A 15,685-nucleotide genomic window follows, 5' to 3' on the forward strand; every position below is an offset into this window, starting at 1 on the left:
GTTGTCAAGCAAGATGTGGATGGGTTGAGATGTATAAGTACAGGTGGAGTCAGTTACATGTTTACAGTCATTTACAAACGGACACTTCAAAGAGAGTGAATCATCATACAATCACCATGGGTAGCGGAAGGTAAGAATTTTCCTATATATACACACAGCTAAAATGGGCCACGTTTTGGTAAATTACTTACAATACCATCAAATAAGCTATGCATTAAATCTAATGATATTTTTATAAATTAGCATGGGTAATTTAAAGTATATTTTTATCAAACCAATTATTTAAAAAAAGATATTTGTTTTCATATCTACTATTTTGGTTATTCCAAATAAAATAGCTAAGTAGAGAAAAATTATAATTATATTTTAGGGACCAGCATATTAAGGCTTGTTTATGAAAACTAGAAAGAGTTAAGGATATTTTGGAGATGTCATAGTTGCAGCGAAAAAAAAAAAAAAAAAAAAAAGTTAACCTTGAAAGAATTATTGAGAGTGGAAAAGTCCACTAACTCAAAGCCACCCACTGCCAGATCAGCTTTCATAACACTTTTTTTAATTAGGTGATTTTTTTAGCATTCCATATCCTTCAACCAGTCTATTCCAATAAACAATACAGTTTGGCCTGGTGACAGTGTCCTTTAGAAATAATGAACGAATCGTTTTATTAACATTTACGACTCCGGAGGCAAAACAAATTCAAAGGAAGAAAGGGGCGCAATACTGGTTTGGGTATTAGCTCTGAATAATGCCAAGACCCCTGTGGGAATCACATCCATAACAATAGAAAACTCCCAGGCTGTCACTGGAATTTTATGGAAACCTAGAAACTCAGAGTAAGTTAGCAGCATACCTTTATTTAGTAATTGATCTACTCGTATTATACCTGCTAAAAACCATCTTTAAATAATATATTGTAATTGTTCCAAATTAAATATCTATGGGGTGAAAAATGATGCTTGTATAACAGGGACAAAGCAAGCAACATTTGTTTGTGAAAGCAAGATAAGTTTCAGAGAGATTTCCTCAATTTTATAATTGAAAATCAAGAGAAAATCAAGACTACCTACTTTGGAGAAAACAAGACTGGGGTATGAAATAATAAATACATTTGGATTTAGAATGAAATATCTAATCCAGTTAATTTTACAAATATTATTTAAAGTACTGAAATCAAGGAAGTTCAAACCACCTGATTCACAAGTATTCATCATTATAGACTTCCTAATATAATGAGTTTTGTTTCTCCAAAGAAAATGAAATAAGGCAGTATCAATAGCTTTACATCTCCTTAACAGTGTGTGAAGTCGCAATATAGACTAATCTTCTAATCTAACAGTTTTCGTTCCTATACATTGTTTGTATAGCTACACATTTTTGTAAAGACCTACAAATAAAAGCATGCTCCACCGTATTGAATGCTTTATAGAAATCTAAGAAAATAATAAATCCATCATCAGTACTTAAATGTGAATAGTCCAACACATCTAGGACTAATCTTATATTATTTGAAATATGTCTTTTCTTTAGGAAGCCAGATTGAGCCTCATCTATATGTTGTCTGGTGTTGCAAAACTAAATGACGCTGGTAGTGACGATTCTCTCTGACCATCAGTGATCTATAAGTGATTTTACCTCACATTTTAGTAACGGTACGGTAACAGAGGTGGTACCATCTAAAACGAGCCGTACTATACAGTGGAAAAGCGCCACAAAGTGTGCCAAGCCGTAAAAGCACCATAAGAGGCACATATTTCATATTAGATGGACTCTAATATGCATACCTCCTGACAAAAATAAAGAAATTAATGTCACAGGTTTTTAAAAATCATAATAATAGGCTATAATATTTTATAATAAATCCTTAGACCTTTCTAATTATTTATAATCACAGGCTGCTTGCATGTCAACATGTATCCCTGCAGTTTTTCATACTGTCACAAACTTCTCCGAGACAAGAAGGTTGAGGATCCAAATTAAGTATTTATTGAACAGGGTATAGGCCTAATCCAAAGACGTAGTCCAAAGTACAGGCAGGGTCAAACCAGCCCTATCTCATCCCAAGTCGTCATATACTGACGCTTTTGACATTTCGTCTACATCCAACGCACATGGCACCCTTTAGCGTCAATATGAGACGCAGATAGATATGGGCCAGAAGGCGCCTCCTAGCGGTCTAACCCTAACCCAGACCTAAACCTACCCATAACCGAACAAAGCTCTGTGCGTCTCATATTGACGCTAATGTGCGTTCGATGTAGACGAAATGTCAAAAGCGTCAGTATATGACGACTTCGGATGAGAATGCGTTGGTCAAACACAGGCAGGCAGTCCATACAAACACACACAACAAGGCAGGGAACACGGGCAAAAGAGTAATCCACGGAACAGGCAAGAAATCCAAAAACCAAGAGACATGAAACCAGGAAGAATGCTCGGAATTGCAGTGTAACACTAAACAAGACTTCGCAGGAATGTGAAAACCAGGCTATTGTAGTGTGAATTAAACAAGGAAATGAGACACAGCTGAAAACAAAGTACTGATGAGTCCAGGCAGAGAATTATGGGAGATGTAGTTTGTGAGGGAATGACTATTAATATATATTCTGATGTGGATGTTGAGGGCCCTCTGGTGGCTCTCAAGGGCACTCCAGCTGGTGACTGTTTACAAGTTTTCTGTAAAATAAAAATATTATTATTTTCTAATTATTTTAGTTATATTTATCCTTAAATACTCTTGTTTTTATTTTTTAATGATGAAAGTTATTTCAATAGTAATATTTTTTTATTTGGTTTAATATTTTTATGTAGCAATAATGATGATTTTGATAATGATAATTGATATTATTATTATTATTAGTCAAATAAATATATTAGCATAACATTTTGGGTCAAATTTTGTGCAGCCCTACAGACAAACAAAACAAACCTGGCAAATCACAATTCTCCAAACCGTGCAGCCCTAATGTATATATATATATAAACACACACATAGGCCTACATACATCTCAAGTTGACAGTTTGACCAGGGCTATTTACTAATTCTAAAACGTCAATATAGAACTTGTAACGAAGTAATATTGAGTCCCTCCATTGAAAATATTCTTCAGGTCGATGTCCATAATATTATATCAATTAATAAAATCCATTTGAATGTCCACTGAGGTAAGCGATCTTTGTTGTCCTTTTTACAAGGGAATTTTCATAAATAGTCATAAATATGATCATCAGTCTAGGTTTAGGGAAGCGCGGGGAACAACCTAACGCGGGGTTAAATGTAACACGGACCTTTTACATAGTTAGTCAGGGTCAGGCAGGTTGTGATTCCGCTTATTTTCTCTTGCTGCCAGAAGACGGTCTCCGGACCCCTTTCCCACAGCCTTGGTCAAAAGTCCCCTGATCACTCAACCACTCCCTCCAGGCTGGCCATGTTCCATCTACATTAAAAAATGCAGTCATCAGACCACTTCTCAAAAAACCCGTAAAAACCCATATAGACCCAGAACTCCTTGGCAACTACAGGCCCATCTCCAACCTTCCATTCCTTTCTAAGCTATTTCAAAAAAAAAAGTAGTTGCTGCACAGCTTCAGGTCCATTTAAAACAAAACAACCTGTTTGAGAAATTCCAGTCTGGTGTCCGCCCGGAAACTGCTCTGGTCAGGGTCACAAATGACCTGCTGATGATGGCAGACGCTGAGTCCTCATCTCTTCTCATCCTCCTGGACTTTGTCCTTTTGTTTTTAATTTGTTCTTTTGTTTTTAAATTGTAACACTTTGAGATTTTGTTTAATATAAAGTGCATTTCAAATCAAATGTATTATTATTATTATTGTTGTTGCGGCGATTGTAGCCTATGTATATTGACACAATAATACTTCTGAGGTAAAATCAACTGGCCTACGCTATGACACACTCTGCAACACATCTATAATTGTGATAAATACTATTATTGCTTACTGAGGTATGAATGCAAGACAACACCACACAAAGAAAAAAAGACTGAACACTTTCGTGCACGACGCGCATGCGCCAAACTAGAACATATCTGTCAGGAAATTTTGTACACCTACCCAAACTTTTGTTAATACTATTCCTCCACACTTACAGCTTGTGGTATTAAAGTTTGATTGCATCTGATAACAGTGTCATGAGCCAAAAATTCCTGCTCATAAACGGTAGCAAGCCGGTCTTCATGCTGAAGAGTTGGACAATTAAATAAATATATTAATCTCCAGATTCTGTCCCGTTTAATACTTTCACACTTGCTCATTAAAACAAAATCTGTGTTTATGGCTGCAGATCAACCAGGTCGAATCCACCCGTGTCGAATCCACCCGTGAAGAAGCCCAATGAAGACCTTTATTCATCGAACGACATGTCGGCTGCTATGATAAGAGACGCAGTTGAGGTCGGTCCATCGGCTGTCAACAACAATTACACAGAGTACAGATTCATTGCTAACTTCATGGCATCGGTAGGTTCAAGAGTTTTACTGAGAGACTTGAATGTTTTAGTGCTCAGTTTCAATAGGCCTTTTGTGAAAATGTGCTGGGGTTTTTTGTTGTTTTTTTGATTGTGGAGATTGAGTGTTTTTATTGATGTGAGTTTGTGGAACTTTAATACGCTGTTCTGTTTCATTCTTACTGACCGCCAGAGGCAGTGTAAACACCAGGCGCGTCGTTAGATATGGGCATCCGGGGCTTCAGCCCCGGATGTTTTTTTTATAGCCCCGGATCTCAAAAAAATTTAATTTATTGATAATTATTATTAGGCAAAGTGGCAAGCAGCACGAGCCGTGAGAGCAGGGCGTGGACAGTCGCGCGTGTGTTAATGAGTCACCTGAGTTCAAGTTCAAGCACCGGTTTCAAGTTTCTCACGGATGAACTTCGGGGGCGCGCGCGCCGCACCGGTTTAAAAAAAATAACGCAGTCAGCACCGCCGCACAGTCTTCAGTCACACCAGATGTTGTCAGGCTATATGTCAGTAAAACTCAGAAAAACGAACTTACTTACGTCGTGCCAGCCGTTTGCTCGCGGCTCAATCACGCGCAAATGCGGCGCGCCCTGTATCACGCAAAATAAACTATGTAACGTCGTGTTCTGTCGTCAATTAAGTATTGAAATAACCAAAAGGGAGATTAAAGCTGCGTCAAAACTCTATGTCGGGGCTTTTGTATTCCTTTGTTGTAGGCTATATGTTACACATTTTGGCGTAGCCCTACTCAATTTTCATTATTATTATTCTAACATTTTATCAATATTGCAAAGTCATCAAAACTGACTAAATATTTTGTGACCAAAAATGTGAAAAATAGGCCTACATCTAGCCTAAATGATCGTTCATGACATTCTTTTAACTATAAGCAACCCAATTTGTCTGTATTATTTCCTTTGTATAATGTGCTTAAATATTGCTGCGCAGTCGTGTGATTTAGTCTGCTTGATTAACATTATTACAATGTATTCCTATTTAACTCTGATTGTAGCCTATATATAAGGTCCTCGAATGTGTTCGAATATTTCACCAGCATCAGCCTTTTCACAGTTTCTATCACTCCGCTTGTCTGTGTTTGCACAACTTGCATCATTAAGCTAGTAAGTGGCGACAAGTGACTGTCTTTATGAGTGAACAATTGAAATTTAATTGAACTGATTTAATAGTGCCAAAAACATTGATTAACTCAAGAAAGAAACAAGTTGCTGAAACCAATCTTTAATGCTAAAAAGTTTACATCTATGCAAAATAATCCTTGAAAGATTTCTCATTTAAGGCCATTCCTGTTTGGAATATGTGGTTGTGTATTGTCAACAATAAGCAGAAACATTCTGCATTTCCATTTTATAGTGTGGATCATTAATTTCAACATTTATCCTCATTTTCATGTTTAAGAATCTGTTATCTGCTTGACAAATAATTAATGCTACTGCCCAGTGACATGCTTTTAAAGCTATTGTTATCAAAAAATGTTGGCCGTCAAACACCTTAAAATGCACATATGTAGGTCTGAGAAATCAAAATTTTCTCGGGGGAGCATGCCCCCCAACCCCCCTAACTACCTCACATTTGAATGTGTGTGTCTGTGTGGTAGTATGGCCTGGTGTGGCTACAGTGCCAGGACTGAACTTTTTAACCAGTCTGCCTGCGTATAGGCCTAAAATATACATTATTCTCTGTATCGAATCATGTTATCTTGTTACCCACCCTAGCCCCTGACGTTTCGGGCTCAGCCCCTGATGTTTTTAAAACCTAGAAACGCCCCTGGTAAACACTATGGATAATCGCTGCGCCAGCTAAGATAGGTCGAGTAAATATACCAACAAAGTCACGTGCGTGACGTATGCTGAGCCCTGGAGGATTATAGGCTACAGTAGCTCAGCAATCTACCTCTTTCGCTTTCTCGCCTCTTTGAGATAGGTTCTATTCATTGTATTGTATTGGATATTTTCGCGCTGTCAAGTGCAGCTTATTAGAGCAGCGAGATTCGTCCTCACAAGCTGTGACAGCGCGCATCTACAAGATTTTGGATTACTTTACAACACTTGGTGAGTTATATCACTTTATCGGTAACACTTTGTGCCTCTCGGTGCAATCCGGTGGCGTGTGTTTACTGCACCTATATTAACGGTCTCCCGTTGATCTAACGTAACGTTTTCTCGGAGTGTTTTTTTCTTTCCTCGAATGCATTTTACCTTTATGGTTCCTCGGTTCTATCCGCCGACCATTTTAAACGCTTAATATTTTCTTTTACTTGTTGAATATTACCTGTCGGTTCACCGAGGTAATTATTTTATTTATTTATTATTATTTTCATTCCGCTTAACTTAACCTTACGGTTCACCGAGGGTGTTAGCGAGTAATGATGGCTAACAGCTCGATCGCCACTGGTTTCCCAATGGCTTGTAAGCTGTGCCCTAATCATCTTCTCCCTGACGACGGTCATGACATCTGCCCGTCGTGTTTGGGCGTTCAACATCTGCGAGAGGCTCTCACGGACACGTGCATGCACTGTAGCCTTTTGCCTATGTCGGAACGACAGCTCCGTCTTGCCGAGTTAGACCCTAATTCAACGGTGAAACTTGGGCAGGTAGATGTAGCCCCTTCGCGCACTCGAAAACGCCGTGCCTCGGCGGCAGCTGGTGCTCCCCTCCCATCTAAAAAGGCCAAATCGCGAGGCGATGTACATTCACATGTTGAAAAAGGCTCACTTTCTATGACGGTATCGGCACTTTCTTCTGAGATGGCGGAGCTGAAACGCCTGCTTCACTCGCTTCAGCCTGCCACATGTGCTCCGCCTGTAAAGATGACACAGGAGGATGAAAATTTTCAAAGTCGGGAAGAGTCTCTTGTCTCCCCTTGTTTTTCCCATCATTCTGAGTTCGATGTGCTTTCTACAAGTGCTTCAGATTCATTTTTTCACGATCATGGGGATACTTTGAAGGTTGCTGCACAACCTTCACCTCAGGCTGTTCTCACTGGTTACCCAGCAGCAGAGGGGTCTAGTGGGGGGTCTGTTCAGTCGTCTGGGCAGGCCCAGCCCTCCTCCGATGATACTTTGGCTGTGCTTCAAATGGCAGTTGCTCGTTTGGGACTTGATGAGTCACCTGCACAATCTGCCCAAACAAATGTGTTTTTCAGACAGACCACAGCTTCAACCTCTTTTGCCATGCCACCATGTAAGGATTTTGTGGCTGAATTCTCAGATGCTCTCACCGGTTCTGGTCCGCCTAAGCGGCGCCCAAAGACTGCTCGAATGCTAGCATCCATGGCTGGAGCAGATTCTATCGGGGTGGGTCGCGCTCCGGAAATTGAGCAGCCTGTGGCAGCTTTGGTGGTGTCTCCTGATGAGGCCCTACGTGGGAACGTACGATGTCCCAGTGCGCAATGCGGTCGTACGGATTCCTTGCTTAAAAAGGCATATGAGTCAGTTGCCTACATTGCCCGAGCAGAAAATACAATCTGCCAGTTACTCCTTGCTACCACCAGTACGCTTGAACCGGCAAATGCGGATCCCTCGGTTTCACAATTTCTGCAAACTGCTCTGTTGACTACAGGCCATGTGACCCGCGAACTGGGTAATCTAACAGCCACGCTTCTGGCTGCCCGCCGTCAGGTGTGGCTTGCCCAAGCACGACTGCCGGAGGACTGTAAAAAGACATTGAGAGACCTTCCTTTTGTTCCCGGGCATCTTTTCGGTCCAAATGTTCCGGAACTGTTAGAAAAAAGAGTTAAACTGTCTGAAGCCACTCGCCAACTAACACAGGTGCAGCGCAACCCTACGTTTAGGATGCCAGCGGTTCAGACCCGACAGCACTATGCCCCAATGGAGCAACGTTTCCGACGACACGCTACACCTCAGTCACAGCCCCCTCAAAGACCTCGTGTTCCTGAAGATGCAAGAGTTTTTCGCCCACCTCATCGACCATTTCCAGGGGGACCCCGTCAGCGTCCCCCCGCAAACACAAAAAATCGCACACATAAAGCCTGAGACAGTCAGGCCGGCGGTCGATCGTTTTTCTATAGATCAGTTGGAGTACTGGAGATCAAACACAGCAGACCCTTGGGTGCTGGAGACTCTGAGCAGGGGATATACTCTACAGTTTCGACGCCGGCCTCCCGGATTCTCAAAAATTGTTCCTACAATTGTCAGAGACGCGGTTCGCGCAAAGGCTCTCTCTCTGGAAATTTGTTCACTGTTAGAGAAAGGAGCCATAGAAAAGGTCCATCCCCTCGTTCAGGGAGACGGGTTCTATTCAACATATTTTCTTGTTCCAAAGAAGGACGGTGGTTTCCGTCCAATTCTCGACCTGAGGTTTCTGAATTTGTTCCTGAAGGTCCTTCCTTTTCGAATGCTGCGCACAGCCGACGTTCTTCGGTCTGTGACTGCAGACGATTGGTTTGTAAGTGTCGACCTGAAAGACGCATACTTTCACGTCCCAATTGCTGTACATCACAGGAAGTTTCTACGTTTCAGTTTTCGGAATCAAGCTTACCAATTCAAAGTACTACCCTTCGGCCTTTCCCTTGCTCCTCGCGTCTTTACAAGGTGTGTGAGTGCAGCTCTGTCTCCTCTTTGGATGAGAGGTATGCGCATCCTTCCTTATTTGGACGACTGGCTTGTCTGTGCCCCAACAGAGCGGCAGGCAGTACAAGACTCCAGAATGCTTTTGAGTCATGTGCAGAAGCTAGGGTTTTCTGTGAACGAGAAAAAGAGCCGTCTGATTCCATCACTGACCACTACGTTCATAGGAATGACCCTGAATTCCTGTCTAATGTCTGCCACCCTGTCTCAGGAACGTGTGACAAACATTCTGCAACTTTTGGCTCGCTTTCGCCCGGGAGTGTCTTTACAGTACGAGGTGGTCCTACGACTGATAGGCATGTTAACAGCGGCTACTGTGGTGATCCCCCTGGGTCTACTCCACCTCAGACCACTCCAGTTATGGAACAACAGTTTGCGGCTAGATCCCACCAGGCATCGCCATCGACTGGTTATCATTTCTCACCGTTGCATATGTGCGTTGAAGCGGTGGAGACAGTTAGAGTTTCTGAAGGCGGGGGTGACACTGGGTGTTGTTTCCTCTCGTCGGGAGTTGGTCACAACAGATGCTTCCCTCACAGGATGGGGGGCAACGTGGAATCGGAGAGGTATTTGCGGGCGTTGGACACCGATCCAGGCCACAGAACATATCAACCTGCTAGAGCTGAGGGCGGTGTTTTTGGCCCTAAAGTACTTCATGCCGGTTCTGGCAGGCCGCCATGTTCTCGTTCGGTCCGACAATACCTCAACAGTGTTCCATCTGAACCACCAGGGCGGCACAAGATCCCGCAGGTCTCTACGGTTGACTCACGAGATTCTGACATGGTGTCAGCCACGACTCGCTTCACTGAGAGCAGCTCATATTCCAGGAGTATGCAACCAGACAGCAGATGCTCTTTCCAGGGATCAAGTACATCCAGGAGAATGGAGGCTTCATCCAGTTGTAGTCCAGGAGATCTGGCTAAGATTTGGAAGAGCAGAGGTGGATCTCTTTGCTTCAGAGACGAACACCCACTGCCGATTATGGTTTGCAAGGACAGAAGTGTCCAGTCCTTTTGGCCAGGATGCACTGTCTCACGAATGGCCGAACTGCCTGCTGTATGCGTTTCCTCCTATCCCTCTGTTGTGGGAGACATTGCACAGGATCTCCCTGCGCAAACACAGAGTGTTACTTGTGGCACCTCGGTGGCCAGCCAGACCATGGTTTCCTTTGTTGCTGAGACTTCTGACGGGAAACCCATGGAAGCTTCCCCCCAGAAAGGACCTCCTCTCCCAACTGGAGGCCAGTGTTTGGCACCCGAACCCGACTCGTCTGCAGCTTTGGGTCTGGCCATTGGGCTAAACCCTTCCCTGGAGCATTGTGATCCTGCTGTTATTCACACCATCTCTAATGCTAGGGCTTCTTCCACACGGCAGATTTATGCTTCTCGTTGGAAGCTTTTTTCTGCATGGTGTGAGGAACAAGGACTCGTTCCTGCAACGTGTGGCATTCCGAGTATCTTAAGATTTCTTCAACGTTTACTGGAAGAAGGAAAAGCAGCTTCCACGCTGAAAGTGTACATTGCTGCTATTTCTGCATATCATGTTCCAGTTGGTGGATCTTCTCTTGGCTCTCACAGTCTTGTCTGCAGTTTTCTGAAGGGTGCACGCCGTCTGAACCCTGCTCGGAATCCTCATTTTCCTGTGTGGGATTTGTCACTCGTGCTTGATTTTCTGGGCTCACCCCAGTTTGAGCCCTTGCAAAGCATTGACATTAAATGGCTGTCTTTGAAGACTTCTTTCTTGTTAGCTATTGCTACGGCAAAACGAGTCAGTGAGTTGCACGCACTGTCTGTTGACAATCTATGTTTGCGTTGGTTACCGGATGACTCCGGGGTGGTTCTACGACCAAATCCTTCTTTTCTTCCGAAGGTTCTTCTTCCTCAGTTCATAAATCAGCATATCGAACTGGCCTCTTTTCAGACTTCTTCAGAGTCTGATCCAAGTGCCCAACTTTTGTGTCCTGTCCGTGCCTTGAAATATTATGTGAACTCTACTGCTCAGATTAGACAGTCAGACCAGCTATTTGTCTGCTATGGTGGTGTGAAGAAAGGTGCTCCAGTGTCGAAGCAAAGGTTGTCGAACTGGATAGTGGAGACAATTACGTTGGCCTACAAGGCAGCAGGAAGACCTTTGCCCTGTGGACTAACTTGCCATTCCACTAGGGCCATCTCATCTTCATGGGCTGTTTTTAGAGGAGTTCCCCTGGTGGATATCTGCACTGCTGCAACCTGGGCTTCTCCATGCACGTTTGCCCGGTTTTATAAGGTCAACGTTGCTGCTCATCATGCCGTTAGTTCTGCGGTTCTTCTGGAGCGGCCTTAAATCATCAGGTGGGTGGCATTCCTCATGACTATGTTGGTATGTGTCATCCATAGTGTTTACACTGCCTCTGGCGGTCAGTAAGAATGAAACAGAACGCTAGTTACGTATGTAACTGTGGTTCTGTGAATTCTGGATGACCGCCAGAGTTCTCAGTCACTCGGAATGCGCGAGAAAGGCGTACCGAGGTAGATTGCTGAGCTACTGTAGCCTATAATCCTCCAGGGCTCAGCATACGTCACGCACGTGACTTTGTTGGTATATTTACTCGACCTATCTTAGCTGGCGCAGCGATTATCCATAGTGTTTACACTGCCTCTGGCGGTCATCCAGAATTCACAGAACCACAGTTACATACGTAACTAGCGATTTCACGCAGCCGTTATTTTGAAATCGAAAGCGAGGCTCTGGTGGGAAGAAAACCGGAAGTGTCGCCTTTAATCACAGAAGAGTCCAGAGAAAGTCTAATAAGGGGAGAAGTGCCACTCAATAAACTTCCGGTTGCAGTTCCACTCTTGTTCCACATGAGGGCGCTCACAGGACGAGTGCAGAATGAATGGAGGTCTATGGGTGCTATACCCCTCAAAATCCACTTTTCTCAGGATATAATTTTTTGTTTAGTAATTTGAATGTTGTTTTCGAAAGGAGATGCAAAGAAATTACACATTGCTGGGTGTTAGATTTTTTAGAGTCACTTTAAAAAGTCTTTCAAAATGTCAATGACATCATACACATCGTACGACCAGAGATACTGCTTCACGGCAATCCTTCAGTCACTCTGGTGCTTTCGCGCTCTGCACTTTCTTTTCTCTCGAGGCATCGACAACACAGCGGACACAGGGAAACACACAACACAGCGGACACAGGGAAACACACAACACAGCGGACACAGGTAAACACACAACACAGCGGACACAGGTAAACACACGTGCTAGATGAGTTTTTGTTTTGTTTGTTTCTGGTCCTGCTTCGGATGCCACGATGCCATCAAGCGATATCTCTGGTCGTAATCAGTCCTTCACTGACCAATCAGCGTTCATTAGCAGAATGCTAGCGTGTTATGGGCAACAACAACTCAACCTGTAAGAAATCGAAAGGACAGAAGACCTATAACCCATGTTGAACTTGCAAAACCTACAATCAAATCTGAGATTTCTCAACGGCATTCAGGTGAAAGAGACAAATTTAGCCGTCTAGCTCCATAGACTCCCATTCATTTTGCACTCATGGCGAGCGCCCCCAGTGGAACTCTGATTGGAACTACAACCAATAGGACTTAATAGGGCGTTGGAGTGAACAGGCTTTCCGTAGACGGGCTTTGGAAGAGTCGTGAATGCTATGGCGTATTGTTGTGTTTAATGATGTTGTGTCAATTCTAAAACTGTACATACATTTCTTTCATACTTTAGACTATATACAGTGAAATTCATTTATAAATAAAATCATTTTTTTATATATAATTCAGAAAGTAAAAAAAGAAGCAGGAATGAACTATATACATATCCTATATTGGATATTAACATCCAATAGTGTAAATCGCGGCAGCAGCTTCAGGTTGGTAGTCCAAGGCATTTGTTGTTTATCTTTACTTCCGGGGTTCTTCCAAATTACTTGTCCCAATTAAAGGCATATTGTACCTTTAACTAAGATGCACTCGCTGTTAGCATTACGTGCATTAGGCATACAGTGTGGTAACATAATAATTTCTATAAAGAATATATATGTATATGTATATTATTATATTGCTTTATTTCTCTAATGCCCTTTATCATTGCTGATTATACTTATATACCAGTATTTTAGTACTGTTTATAGAACTTTGATTTATACTAATAGGTTTATTTATATTTTGTATATTGTTTTATGTTTACAGAACGACATGCGTGGCAATTGCAAAATAAATGGTGTGCAAGTACCCCCTGGTGGGATGGATGTTCTATCCGGACAACAGCCATTCAATACTCCAAAAAAACCAAAGAAACCAAAGGTTATACAAATGTAGTGCCTCTCTAGCTTGCTTCACTATAATGAGAGGTGGCTATCCTGAGTTCTTTAAATTTCTTTTCAGTCAAATATGTGAGTTTCACTAATAAATGTATCAGTATTCAACTTGTGTGTGTGTAATTATTAACTCATAGTATGAAATACTCTTTCCCTCTAAATCACTATTTAAGCAGTACTATTTACACTTTAAACGGAAATGAAATGTCTTTCAAGTACTTTTATCTTATAAATACTTTCACATTTAACTAAAAAATTACTCTTTTTCCTTAATCAACTTAAAGTATCAGTCAGTAACAACAACTGTTTTATAAAAAAATGACAGATTTAGTTAGGAAAAGTGTGTCAGAAAGTAAAAAGGTATTAATAAACTCACTTTTCAGATCACAAAGGTATTTAAATTCACATTCAAACAACAGGGCCCAAGAAAATAAAATAGCCGGCAAAACTCTATTTTAACCCTTTCATGCATGAATTATGATAACCTCAGTCAGGATTTTTTTTCCTATGTGTTTTTATTGCTCTTAGGGCATGAAAAACAAGAATTGATTTTTATTTTTATTTTTTTACAAATTTTTCAAAGAGATCTTCAGATGTCCACTTGAGTGGACAGCATGCGGTTATGGTTTAAACTTAAGATATACTATATTAAATATAAGACAATAATCAAACAGATAAAGTATGTGAATTTAACAAACTAATCAATACAATTATATCAAATCATGTGAAAACTATAAAATATATACAAAAAATATAAATTCAAAATATTGCAAAGGCTTCATACAACTTCATACAAGTTGCACTTTGCGTATCTTTGAAATCAGAACATGAGGACGTGATTCCATCAGAATTTTCTACAGCCTGTCAAAGTACAACTGTGGAAACCACTCAGATGCTCCCTCCAGTGCACCAGAGTATGGAGATTTGCCCTTATTAGCTGATAATTCTGATTATGTTCAAGATGGACATGCACATTTCTATCATAGCCGTCCTCTGAGAAAACCTAGCGATACGTTTTTTTCAATCTCATCTGAAATGATCAGTGTTGGGGGTAATGCATTACAAGTAACATGCATAACGCATTCAGATTACTTTTTTGATGTTACAAGTAAAGTAATGTGTTACAAGTAACATGCATTACCTAATCAGATTACTTTTTGATCTAACAAGTAATTAACTACAAGTAATGTGCATTACCTAATCAGATTACTTTTTGATCTAACAAGTAATTAACTACAAGTAATGTGCATTACCTAATCAGATTACTTTTTGATCTAACAAGTAATTAACTACAAGTAATGTGCATTACCTAATCAGATTACTTTTTGATGTAACGAGTAAAGAAACGCATTACAAGTAACATGCATTACGTAATCAGATTACTTTTTGATGTTATGAGTAAAGAAATGCATTACAATAATGCACATTACATAATCAGATTACTTTTTGATGTTATGAGTAAGGAAACGCATTACAAGTAACATGCATTACGTAATCAGATTACTTTTTGATGTTATGAGTAAAGAAACGCATTACAAGTAACATGCATTACGTAATCAGATTACTTTTTGATGTTATGAGTAAAGAAACGCATTACAAATAACATGCATTACGAAATCAGATTACTTTTTGATCTAACAAGTAAAGTAATGCATTACAAGTGTCATACATTATGTAATCACATGACTTTTATCGATGTCAATGAAAATTACATTCTAATAGCCTAATACAAGTACATTTATTTACAGTAAAAAAGTCACTGCAGATTAAGTTTTTAAGTTTTAAATTTCAAAAACAATATTCACAATATAATTATGAATTGTAGCTGAAATATAGCAATTGATGCATGACGTCCACTACAGTGGACATGTGATTAATCAGAGTTTTCTCTCAATCTAAAATCAAAACTTGGAAAATTTTACTGTGATATGACTCATTAGATATTGCTTGATGCTGCAATATTTTTTTTACCTACAAGAGTCTCCTAGGATAGAAGGAATGGGTGGATATTCCGGAGCAACTTGGCATGTCTGACTGACCCTTGGCCATCTTGGTTTGGAGGGGGAAAAAATCGAAACACAAAGGCTTGCCACTTGGTTGCAATTTATAGGATGATGCACCAGGGTCCAATGAAGAGGCTGATGTGCAACTTTGCCATAAAAACCCGTGCAAATTCAAGAAAATGCTTTTTTAATAGCTGTCCACTGTAGTGACCACTATGCGTGAAAGGGTTAAAGTCCGAAAACGATCCATTGTGATGTTATCGGGATATTTTTTTTTTTTATCAG

General features: G+C 40.9%; 1 long non-coding RNA gene across 1 annotated transcript; it reads left to right on the forward strand.

The window, feature by feature from the left end:
• Window positions 1-13,850, forward strand: LOC309513199. The gene is made up of 3 exons (XR_014211362.1): window positions 1-130; window positions 4,298-4,472; window positions 13,270-13,850. It is a non-coding gene; the product is annotated as an uncharacterized lncRNA (long non-coding RNA).
• The last annotated feature ends 1,835 nt before the right edge of the window (window positions 13,851-15,685 follow it).

The sequence above is a fragment of the Leuciscus leuciscus genome (assembly GCF_965113295.1).
Source record: "Leuciscus leuciscus genome assembly, chromosome: 13".
Taxonomy (NCBI): Eukaryota; Metazoa; Chordata; class Actinopteri; order Cypriniformes; family Leuciscidae; genus Leuciscus; species Leuciscus leuciscus.